We start from the raw sequence: 13,033 nt of genomic DNA, 5'->3' as shown, positions 1-13,033 counted from the left end.
TATGCCACGTATGAAAAAGATGAAACATGCTAAATCAATCACTGATTCTTTTTTTTTTACAACCTTGACATTAAAATGATTCATTATCCAATTCTAATCTGAAAGAGCAGGGTTCATCTGGAAGATCATTAAAAATGGTAATTTTCATTTGATAGTCTTAGTATAGAGAGGACTCAAACTCTACATTCCACAGTCCATGGATCTTTCTCTGACTGGTTTAATTTGCAGAACACGGCACTAGAACCTCCAGGTTCACAAAGCTAATCTCTTCTTGATAAACCAATTCAACCATGAATAAGATGCATTGAGAAAACCAAGCTGAGAAGGCATAATCAATGAAACTCGGCACTTGTTACATGACTGGATTACAAGTGCAAAGCTCGCCATCCAGAAATGGCCTGTTCTGGTGTTAGCTGATTACTCAGCGATGCAGTGCTGACGAACGGGTGATAATCCGTGCTTTCCATCAGGACTGATGAGAGTGTTTTAACAAGCTATGGGAATGCAGTTGAAGGAAGCACCTGCTGGGACTCAGAGGAGACCGCATGCCTGACTGGGGGTCCAAACAGAGTCGGATGCAAAGCGCTTCAGGCATGTTTGGCTGTAAGCCAGTCACTATAAATACGTGAGTCTCTTTGGACCCCACAGCTGCCCCTTAACACTCGCCATCCATCATCACCAACATTACACTAACTCCTGTTTATTGTGGCGGCTCATGATGAGCTTTATATTTATGTCAGCTCATGTCGGTGGAAAGAATATAATACTCCGCTGACTAGACGGCACAACATATGCGTACAGCTTCGAAATAACACTATATGAGCATGCATGTGGAACAAATGATCCCGATGGCAGACATGGGCTTTGGATGGCATGCTTTGGTATTATAAACAAATAAGCATGTTTGCCAAGCATAAAATGACTTGTCTGTCTGATCAGTACTGAAGTCTGAATAGGATTTCTTTTATTTGCTTGCCTTGTTTTAGCACCTGATTCATTGAAGGAATTATGTAAATCAGGTAGTGCTGCAAACATTAGTGCTGATAGCAATTCACACCTCGACTGGATCAGGAAGACCAAATATCATGATTTGATGCACTTTTCTGAGCCTCATGAATCGACTCTACAAAGTCAAAAATGATTCTTTGTGTTTGCCATGATCATGATCAAAACATACATGAAGATTAATTTCAAATACAATTCTGTTTATGTTTTAATAGTGTCATGTTTTTGTTTTGAAAGCACAGTGTCAACTGCATTAGCCACAGTTTGTGAATCTGATTCATTACATAAAGAGACTCATTTGCATAGAAAGGATTTGCCCAGAAAAGAATGACATTTTGAATATGCATAGAATAGCTCTGTACTACATTCACTAAAACTGTAAGTTTTATGTCACTACAAAGTTCTTTCATGAAACTCTAGATGGCGCAGGCTGGTAACTCAATCTCATATAATTGCATAATCAATGAGCTTGCTACTCAACAGTTAAGGTGCGGTCACACTGCACTTTTCGTTCCATTGACATTCGTTCCACCTTTCGTTAGACCGGAAACGCAAGCCCATGCGAAATACGCTGCGTCTGAAAGTTCAAACTTGGTGAACTCTGACCAACGAATTCGTATCACATGACTCTGTGGGACCAACAGGAGATCGATACGTCACAGCATGACCTCTAGCTGAATGGAAAAAAAACTTAAATTTAAACATTTAAAACTGCTACACTGCGGTAAAGTGTAGTAGATTGTGTGTTTTTATATTTAAAATGTATTATTAGTGTCATGTGCTGAATTTAACTTTTAAAAAGACGCAGCCGAGCATGACGTCATATCACGACAAGTGCAACAGATTAAGTAGTGCAATGGTAATGGGGAGACTGTAGGGGTGTGTGGGGTGGGGGGGCAAAGGTGTCAGTGGGGGGCAGAGTTCAATAAGGAGACAGCTCTGGGAAAGAAGCTGTTCCTCAGTCTGCTGGTTCTAGTCTTTGGGCATCTGAAGCGCCTGCCGGAAGGCAGGAGAGAAAACAGTTTGTGGGCGGGATGAGAGGAATCCTTAAGAATACTGCGTGCTCGACGCAAACAGTGTTTCTTCTGAATGTCCTCAATGGATGGGAGTGGAGTCCCTATGATGCGTTGGGCAGTTTTCACCACTCGCTGCAGTGCCTTACGCTCCGCAACAGAGCAGCTTCCGTACCAGACTGTGACACAGTTTGTAAGGATGCTTTCTATCGTGCAGCGATAGAAGTTCACCAGGATGGCTGAGGACAGCTGGTTCTTCTTAAGTGTTCTCAAGAAGAAGAGGCGCTGGTGAGCCGCCTTGACCAGGCTGGAGGTGTTGGTAGTCCAGGATAGATCCTCTGAAATGTGGGTCCCCAGGAACTTAAAGGATGAAACAGACTCAACAGTCATCCCATTGATGTGGATGGGATCATGTGAGCCTCTTCTTCCCTTCCTGAAATCCACAATGAGCTCCTTGGTTTTGGTGGTGTTAAGGAGCAGATTATTGTCTGTGCACCACGTGGCCAGGTGCTGAATCTCCTCCCTGTAGGCAGTCTCATCGTTGATGCTGATGAGACCGATCACCGTAGTGTCGTCTGCAAACTTGATGATGGTGTTAGATCCATACACAGGCCTGCAGTCGTGGGTGAAGAGGGAGTAGAGAAAGGGGCTCAGCACACAGCCCTGTGGTACACCAGTGTTCAGTGTGACGGTAGTGGAACAGATGTGACCTGATCTAACATGCTGAGGTCTGTCAGTCAGAAAATCCATAACCCAGTTGCAAAGTGAGGTGTTAACGTCCAGGGGCCGGATTCACGAATATCTTCTTAAGAAATAAATTAAGAAATTTCTTAAGTTAAATTCTAAGAAGTTCGTAAGAATGTTCTTAAGTGCAATTCTTGAAAAAATCTTAAGATATTCTCAAATATGTTCTTAAGAACATCTTAATTTCTTTCTTAAGAAAAAAAAAATGATACATCTATCTGAGTGAATACATGGCTGAAGACGCATTTATAAACACTTCAACGTCTTTTTTGCGGTTTCTGCAGATTATCCTAATAATCATAAGCACGCACATTTTCGTCACGACAGTGTCTGGCGCTCGGCTTCATGTTTTTAATGCGCCGTGTTTTTGAACCGTTACTTTTAAAGGGTCTGTCTTAAGCTTTGGCGATCAGTTTATTCACTTTTGTGTTGTATTTTGTTGCCTCGTCTGAATGAACGCTTCCGTTATGTGTGTGCGCTGCTACAGCAAACGCGTCCTGCACATGCGCTAAATACGGCCAAAGATTATGTCATATTTTTATTTATTTTTTTATTAAATCTCCCTATCTAACTCGATTTTGTCGAGTTGCTACTAAGTTTTGATGACGGCAAAAAGTAGGGTCATACACAGGCTAATCATGACAGATCATTGTTTACATTATCAGTCATTGCTGTCACTTCAGCGAACTCTTGCTCATCTCTAATAATAGTCCTAATATTATTATACGTAGCTAGTAGTGTTGCAATGCTTAAATATAACAGTTAATTTGAAATAACCCAATCAATTAATTAAATAATTATTACTATTTGGGATTTAAGACAAGTCTCGGGCTATCCTAACTTTAAGAAGTTATTTACGATGGTTTTTAAGAAGATTCTTTTCAAGAATTTGAATTTTCTTAATTTTTGTCTTAAGAACAATCTTAAGTAAAAAGATAAGAATATTCTTAAGATGATTTTTTTGGGAATACAAAATATTCTTAACTTTTTTCTTATTTTAAAAAATAAGAAGAAAATGGCAGTTAAGAAGAAATTTCTTCTTAAGAATTTTTCGTGAATCCGGCCCCAGGTCTCTAAGTTTAGTGATTAACTAAGATGGTCTGACAGTGTTGAATGCTGAGCTGAAATCAACAAACAGCATTCGTGCATAAGTGTTTGTATTGTCCAGGTGTGTGAGTACAGAGTGCAGCGCTATGGAGACTGCATCATCTGTGCTCCTATTGCCACGGTAGGCAAACTGGTGTGGGTCCAGTGTGGAGTGGAGGGAGCCCTTGAGGTGTGAGAGGACCAGCTGCTCGAAGCACTTCATAATGATGGGTGTGAGTGTTACAGGGCGGTAGTCATTCAGGCATGTTGGGTTGGAGTGTTTCGGCACTGGCACAATGGAGGTGGATTTAAAACATGCTGGTACAGCTGCTTGGGCAAGGGACATGTTAAAAATGTCTGTGAATACCCCAGCCAGTTGCTCTGCACATGCCCTCAGTACGCGGCCAGGGATACCGTCTGGTCCAGCAGCCTTGCGCGCGTTGATCCGACTCAGTGCGGTGAAGACGTCTGAAGAGGCAAGTGTGATGGGTGAGTGGTCGGTTGAGGGAGTGATTTTGGTGCCAGTGTCTGTCTATATTGTCTCTCTCAAAGCGAGCATAAAAGTCATTAAGCTCATCCAGGAAGAAGACGTTAGTGGCTGTGGGGTGGAGTGGCTGAGTTTGTAGTCACTGATGGCCTGAATGCCCTGCCACATGCGTTGAGGGTCAGAATTAGAAAAGTGCTCCTCTAGCTTAAGTTTGTAGCAGTGCTTGGCCTTTTTGATGCCCCTCTTCAGATTTGCCCTGGAAGTGCTGTAGGCCTGTGCATCACCTGATCTAAAGGCAGTGTTGCGTGCTTTCAGCTTTCAGACGCACTTCCTTGTTCATCCATGGTTTCTGATTTGGGTATGTGGTGATCTGTTTCTGGGTTGTAACACTGTCAATGGTAGTATTAATGTAATCCAGAACAGAGGAAGTGTAGCTGTCAATGTCTGTGTGAGAGCCACAGGTGGCCTGAGAAGCAAACATACTCCAGTCTTTGTGTAGAAACCTGTCCTGGAGTGTGAAGTCTACCCCCGCTGGCCACACTTTGATGGTCTTCACTGATGGCTTCACACGGTTGATGAGGGGTGAGTATTTGGGGGTGAGGAACAAAGAAAGGTGGTCTGATTGTCCCAAGTGGGGGAGGGGGTTCAGGGTATAAGCTTCAGCCATGTTTGTGTATACATGGTCTAAAGTTTTATTTCCTCTGGTGTGGCAGAAAACGTTTTGATGAAATTTGGGGAGTACTGTCTTTAAGTTTGAGTGATTAAAATCCCCCGCAACAATAAATGCAGCCTCCGGGTGAGCAGTTTGTTGTTTGCTGATGGCTGCATGAAGTTCATTCATAGCAAGTTTGGCATCAGCATCGGGAGGAATGTAAGCAGCTGTTATTATGGTGGAGGTGAACTCCCGCAACAGATAAAACGGTCTACACTTAACCATGAGAAACTCTAGGTTAGCTGAGCAGTGTCTCCCAATAGTAACAGAGTTCGTGCACCAAGCTTTGTTAACATAAATGCACAATCCTCCGCCTCTGGTCTTACCGGAGTCATCCGCCGTTCTGTCTGCCCGGAATGTGTGAAGCTCAGCTAGAGCAATAGCACTGTCCGATACATCGCTGTTTAGCCATGTTTCAGTGAAGATCATGACATTGCAGTTCAAAAGTCTCTTGCTGTGTTTGATGCGGAGTCGAATCTCGTCCATTTTGTTCACCAGCGACCGTACATTAGCGAGAAAAATGCTGGGTAAAGAGAGCCGGTGTGGTGTTAGCTTTAGCTTAGCTCTAAGTCCTCCACGCATCCCCCGTCTTTGTTTACGGTCGCATCGCCGCCTTCGAGCACTTCCGCACGGCCGGGTAGAGTGCGCAGCCGTAGGTGTTCTGGTGATCTCAGGGACGAGTCGAAGATTACTGATAAAACTGTCGGGAATGTACAAACCAATATCCAAAAGCTCCTGTCGGGTGTACGATGTAAAGGCACTACTGTTCTGTACGAACAGACCCGAGATGAGCAAGTAAAATACTGCAAATTTGCAGAAACTGGAGAGACACTGAGCCTCGCGATGTGTACACGCCGCCATCTTGGTCGTATTATCCCACCATCTTGGTCGTATTATGTCAAATAGTCTTTCATTTGCAACTGAAAACTACTGCGTGCGACCATGACAAAATATTTACAAGCACCAGTGAGACTGACCCGATCAACATATTTTTGTAATGAGGCACAGAGGTGGCATGAGTGCAATTAAATTCATGAATTCATGTTGAGATTAATGTTTTAAATATAACATTTTGAATATAAAAATATTAAATGATTTAAATAACTAAAAAGATACTTTCAAAATGAAACTAAAACTGCCTGTAGGTCACGGCAAGTCGCTGATTTTATTAAAAAATCGTTCGTTTATTTGATTTTTTTTAAAGACTGATTCATTAAAGAATAAAGCAAGTGACTGTATTTATGATTGGGTAACTGAATCATACTAGATTCATTTAAAAACACAAGTTCATTCATAAACGAAATAACACTGTGTGTGAATGGAGATGTGCAGTAGCTCAGCTGTGACTTCAGCTGTTTCAAACTATTTTCGTTGATGAAACAGAGCTATAATCAGACAATGTAAGTCACTTAATATTAACTTCTTGTTTATTTAACTGTTGTATTAAATCAATATCACATTTACAAACTCCCTTAATGATCATTAAAAGCTGTCACTCATCTTAGTTCATCGCAATCTCACTAAAAATAATTATAATCAACAACACTCCCTACACTGCTCAATGAATCTCTTATTTACACTCTGTCTACACTTTGTTTGTGAAAGGATCTGTGATACATTACTTAACGCTGCAAAAACAAGTAGAAAACCTTCAAAGATTTCCTTAGCTCAAACAAAAATATGTTGATCGGGTCAGTCTCACTGGTGCTCGTAAATATTTTGTCATAGTCGCACGCAGTAGTTTTCAGTCGCAAATGCGCAAATGGTCGCTGTGCAGAGCCCTGCTAATGTTGACCTCGCTTTAAGATGCATGCATGTTTTGTACTGAAATACAAGGTTGCCAGGTCTGCATAACAAAACCAGCATAATTGGTACTGAAAACTATCCCAATCATGGCCAAAAGTCCAATCGGCCTATGTCAAAATCTAAAGAGCTAAAAGAACAACCGCAGCAATAGTATAAAAGTAGCCCAATTCTGCAGGAAAACTGTGGACATAGCAACACTTCTGAAAATACCTCATACTGCGGTGATAAAGCTGTTTTGTGAATTCAACTTTCATCGTTTTAAAATAAACATGGTTATTATGTGTACTTTTTTATATATATATTTGTGTGCTATTATGAATCAAGAGCTTTAAATATCCTGCTAGTACATAGGCATATTTAAGTAAACTACAAATGCATCCAGTACACAGAAAATGGCACAAAAGCTGAATACCAATGTGAAAAAGGTTATTTTTTTCTCTCATTAGGGGTATAGCATGAAAGAGGCTGCTAGTTTAAGAACAATCATTGGGAATCTCAAAGGGGCAAGTAGTTTTGTTTTCATCTTTTGTCATGTCTTACAGTGAGCTCTATTAAATACTGGTTGCTGGCCCAGGTGAGCAAATGTTTACTTTGTCAAATGCACATGAAACGTTTAAGTTTGACATCAGCAGTCTCTTGAAAGTTGAAACTTAGAGCCAGCAATAAAAACAGAGTAGATGTTTGCTTTAGAAGGAACAGAGGAGCTTCACAAGAAAGAGTTTGATACCTCTGAACTTTTTTAAATCAAATACACCCACTTTTTGTTTTCATATTCATACTGTAGGGAGAAAGCAAAGCAAAGTATATAATTTCATGAGTTTCACGATGCAGCCGGCGGCTGATTTGTTTCCACTGTCACCCAAGACGCCGATATGAAATTACACATAACGCAGCATCAGATCTGAGATAGCTTTGGAGAGTTTCTTCAGTAACTACAAGTGGAAACTGCACAGCGATGCAATCGAAGTCTATTATTTCACAAACCAATGCTCTTCCCACGGCTCCATGGCTAAATATCCTATGCCGTCAAAGGCGCTTCTTTGAAGAGTGAGTTAAGATGACACAGGAGGGTCTGGGACATAAATTCAGGAGGGCACTGTTTACCTCCAGCACTACGAGCGCTCAACCCAGAGACAGTCGTCAACAAGCTTAACGCTAATCAGCTAAAATGAAGACAGCCGCAGGTGTATCTCAGTCTCGCACACACAAACATACGCACGCTCAAATACACACAGACGATGAAGATGACAACCGTTCCGCAGACAGAAGTCGATAGGAACGTGGGATGCGGGAACATATATGGAACGAGCGAGGCAGAAGAACAGATGAAAATGCCCAGTTCTGCCACCTTCACTGAAGACAGACACAAAAACCCTCATTCGCGCCACACAGATGCATAGCGTTGATCTTAACAAGCGTGTTGCTCTGTGAAGCCCCAGACGTGTTTTAGTCACAGACCTCCAGAAGACTCGGGAAGCCTGACTTGGATCTGTGTGTGCGAGACGGTAAAAGAAGTAGTCCTGGGCCTTTTGTTGGCTCGAGCGGGGTGTCGAGAGTGAGACTGCAGATAAGATGAACTGACTTCTCAAAAGCCAGTCTTCACTCAGCTTGACAGCCGTCTACCTGCTGTGTATTGTCCCTCTTGAAGGAGGAGAGCAGGACAGTGTCTCTGTAGGAAGCCTGTGGCGATCACAAGCACCTTAAACAGGCTTTGCTCCACAGGAGAGCTATATATGATCACTGTTTTTTCCCCCACTTCCTTCCTTCCTTCCTTCTCTTTCTTTCTTATTTACTTTTATTCAATGCAATCTAAGTTTGCAGGGGTTGTATTGTGGATCTTGTCTACACAATGGCTATGTGTCTGAACACCTGCTGAGCCACGTTCCAGCATTTCTGGGCATCACAGCAAGGTTCAAGCAATTAAACTGCATCTAAATAGATTTTTAGGACTTAACGACACAATTTAATAATCACAATGATAGCATTTTTTGGCAGCGCTGCCTCCTATTAGTCGACGAGAAGAAGCTTGGTCGAGCAAAATTTGATTTAAAAAAAAAAATCCACAGGAAGTGGCCAAGTCACGCAGTCTGTGATGGACAGATTATTAACGGCTGGTCTATGTGGTGATACAGTACATCAGGCACAACATCCAAACACTCACCTATCATTCGTCAAAATCAAATATGGCTTTCAAATAATTTCAAATTGAAGTGTCTGTGCGGAGTGTGAAACACTTGCTCTTAAAATACTCTGTCATTTTTGCTCATACAGATAAATGTAATACATCTTTCATATCTGTAAAGACTTTATTTGTGTGCACTCAGAATAAAAACGAAATGTTGCGCTTTTATAAAAAATAATTATAGCAAACAGGATGTGCTTTCTGTCATCTTGGTCTCTGTGAATTTGAGCACAAAACTTATCTATAATATAGAAATGTCAACATTCAAATAAACCAATTCAGATTAAAAAACAAATATTCTCAGATTATGTAATCCATATAAAACCTGAATATAGATGCAGAGTTAGTGTTGCTGACTTCATCTCAAGTCGAAAACAAAGAACGCACTAGTTTATCAACAAATTATAGACCAATTCAGCGTCAAACATACCTATGATGTTAAAAGATGTTAAGTTTGAACTTTTAAATGAGCCAATGGTGCCCAAAAATGCTGTCTATGTTTGATTCAAGCATTCATACATTCCTGCAAAACCCAGAAATGTTGTCGAGGTTGATTCAAAAGTGTCTATGATGTCAAATTAAAATTCACATCTGTACAGTAGACCACTGAAGAAAAAATGTCAACTCTTCAACAATAAAAGAAGGAAAACAAATGTTAGATTATCGTAATTTTTGCTTATTAGTATGGATGAATTGGATCATCGAAGGAAAGCAAAGACATCAGTTAATAAAATGGCATTAAATACATGAAGGATATTTGTATTATTTAACTTATTAAAGAAAACTGTATCTGTTTTTAAGTGAGTGAGATGAATTAATGCATGTTCACATTTATTCTAGAACTAAAGTAATGTTTTACAATTTCTCTCAACATGGGGACAGGAGAGCGTTTAATCAATAAATGTAGGGGGAAAGTAACTGGTGTTACTTATTTGATAAAAGTAACTCAGATATTTTTTTGTCAATTAAAAAGTAATGCCTTACTTTACTAGTTACTAGGATAAGTAAAATTATTACATAACTTGCTTTACTTGTAATGCGTTATCCCCAAGACTGATCATGGCAACGAATTTTTGTGGAATTGTGGCTTTTTTCGATATATGGGAGTTTTTCGCAATTGACACGTTTCCATTAGGCGTATTTTCAATTCGTAATGTCAATTTGAGCAATTTAAGGAGTATTGAAAACGCAGCTACTGATTCTAACGAAGAAAAACGGGACTATTTCAGCCATAGCCAGTAGTTATTTTAGGCAGCAGTGTGTATAAGTGAGGTTAAAGGGCTCTGCAGGCACAGGCTGGTGTAGTGGAGCGAGGTGTGGGTGATATGTGTCATGAGTGGGATGAAGTGAGGAATCAGGCCAGACTGGCAGTGCCCTCGGCAAACCGAGTCTTCCAGAAGCCGAAACTCAGTGACACGGCCCTCTCGGCTCTTGGACGAAGAGAGCTTTGCCTGATATAAAGGTCAGTCTCGGGCACAGAGCCAGGGCAGACGGAGGCTTTAGAAGCCGGTGAAAGGCAGCATATGCAGACTGACCCCACAGTGGAAGGTGCATCCACAACTGGCCACTGAATCACTGCTATCCTTTCATGCGGTCGGTGGCTTTCCAAGCTTTGCGGAAAAAACGGATGATATTTGCCATGCTTGGTCTCGCTCTCTCTCTCTCTAAGAACTCAATGTCCTTCAGAGAGCTGGGCCTTTCAAACGACAGTGAGTGAAAGGCGGTCGATGGCCATTTATTAAGCACAGTAGACTAGAATGAGGTGGCGGTGGCGATGCAGAGATGGAGTCGAGTCAAGTTGGGGCTGTGCAGAGCTGCCAAATAAGACTGATGAGTCGGGAAGGTATGAAGCTGTGCTGGAGCTACAGTATGGGACAGATATCCAGGCCAGAGGAGAGTCAGTCTGTCCACCGGAGCCCAGAGTCAGACTGTGGAGCAGATCTTATTCCATTAACCCCCACCATCAATAACAGAAGCATTAAATTTGTTTACCTGCTCAAATAATTATGCAAATCCAATGCATCTGTTTTTGTAATTACGGAGGTTTGGTCCAAAATAACTATTGATAGACTAATATATCATTCAGACAGACTAATTAGACAACATTTAGCACTCACACTGGCTGAAAGGCTAATATACTGTATGTCAGCTAAAAACAACAGTTTGTCTAAAAGCCACTGCAATAAATGTCAGTCAATTTTAACACACACCAAAAAAAAAAATAAATAAATAAATAATAATAATAATACATTTTTAGTATCCACTACTCCAGTCACAGAATCCTTCAGAACTCATTCTTATATACTGACTGTTGCTCAAGAAACATTAATTGAAACTGTAATTTTTTTTTCAGGTTTCTTTGACGAAAAGAAAAACCAAAAGAACAACCTAAAATATTTTACTACTAAAATATTTTATTAAATATTTATTTATTAAATATAAATGTATTAAAATAAATATAAATTGGAATAAATATTTATTTATTAAAAAAGAACGTTTTTAAAAAGTCTCTTCTGCTCAACAAGCCTACATTTATTTGATCCAAAGTACAGCAAAAACAGTAAAAATTTGTCATTTGTACTATTTAAAATAACTGCTTTCTATTTTAATATATTTTAAAATGTAATTTATTCCTTTGATCAAAGCTACAATTTCAACATTATTACTGCACTCTTTCAGTGTCACATGATCCTTCAAAAATCATTCCGACATGCTGATTTGCTGTTCAAGAAACATTTTTATTATTATTATCATCATCAATATTTAAAACAGGTGAGTACATTTTTACAGGATTATTTGATGAATAGAAAGATCCAAAGATCAGCATTTATCTAAAATAATAAGCTTTTAAAGATTATACTATACCATTCAAAAACTTGGAGTCAGTATCATTTTTTTCAGGAAATAAATTATATAGAAATTAATACTTTTATTTAGCAAGGATGCTTTACATTTGTCAAAAGTGATAGTGAAGACATTTATAATGTTATAAAATTTCTATTTCAGATAAATGCTGTTCCCCTGAACTTTCTATTCATCAGAAACCTGAAAAAAATCTACTCAGCTGTTTTCAACATAAGTGTTTTTTGAGCAGCAAATCAGAATATTAGAATGACTTCTGAAGGATAATGTGACTGGAGTAACGATGCTGAAAAAAAAATCAGCTTTAAAATCAGAGGAATAATTAACATTTTAAAATATATTCAAATAGAAAACAGTTGTTTTAAATAGTAAAAAAAAAATATTTCAAAATTTGACTTTTTTCTGTACTTTGGATCAAATAAATACAGGTTTGGTAAGCATTAGAAATTAGACTTTTACATCGATAGATAGACTTAGGTGCATAAATAATTATGATGAAGGCCAACTGACTTCATACATCCAACAAAAAAAAGTTATTAAAAAGAGTTTTCTAAAAGAAAATTGATTTAAAAAAGGGCTTTTGGTTTGATATTTTATCTAACGCAATTACATTCACATATTCTCAAGAGTGACTCAAGTATCCAAATACATTTTTAGGGCCACTGCATATTACAAGTAACACAATGTGTGACCGTGACCGAAAACACAAAGCAAAAATCAGCATAATTGCAAGAGGAGCTGCCTGTATCCTTATTAGAAAATCAGGCGAGGAAAGATTTAAGCTCAGCTCTGCGCAGATCCACTGAGACCATGAGTCGAATAAAACACGGTGGTTTCAAATATCCCCATCGGTCAGATCTAACAAATAACAAGGGGTGAAGCTGACAGCAATAAGCCTGTGTGTTTTTAATACATCTCCAATCAAAGCGAACGCCGCTGCCCTTTAAAAAGCACTGATGAATGACATATGGTATAAACGCTGATATCTCCCATCATATTTTGCCTTGAAGGGCACGAGAGCAGACAGAGAGAAAAGAGTGGATGACTTTGACAGAGATGGTGAAGGAATGCTGTACAAGCAATGCAAATGTTTTTGGCTTAAAGAGAACAAGGAGGAAAAGATACTCCTGCAACAA

At 39.6% G+C, this 13,033-nt stretch overlaps 1 protein-coding gene across 2 annotated transcripts in view; it reads right to left on the bottom strand.

Moving 5' to 3' along the window:
• Positions 1-13,033, bottom strand: part of enox2 (ecto-NOX disulfide-thiol exchanger 2) — a 318,313-nt gene that overhangs the window by 63,109 nt on the left and 242,171 nt on the right. The gene's annotated exons all lie outside the window — the stretch shown is intronic.

Source organism: Garra rufa, chromosome 16 (assembly GCF_049309525.1).
Source record: "Garra rufa chromosome 16, GarRuf1.0, whole genome shotgun sequence".
In the NCBI taxonomy this organism is placed as follows: Eukaryota; Metazoa; Chordata; class Actinopteri; order Cypriniformes; family Cyprinidae; genus Garra; species Garra rufa.
Note: the sequence above shows the minus strand (reverse complement) of the source record. Positions and strands in the feature narration are given on the sequence as shown.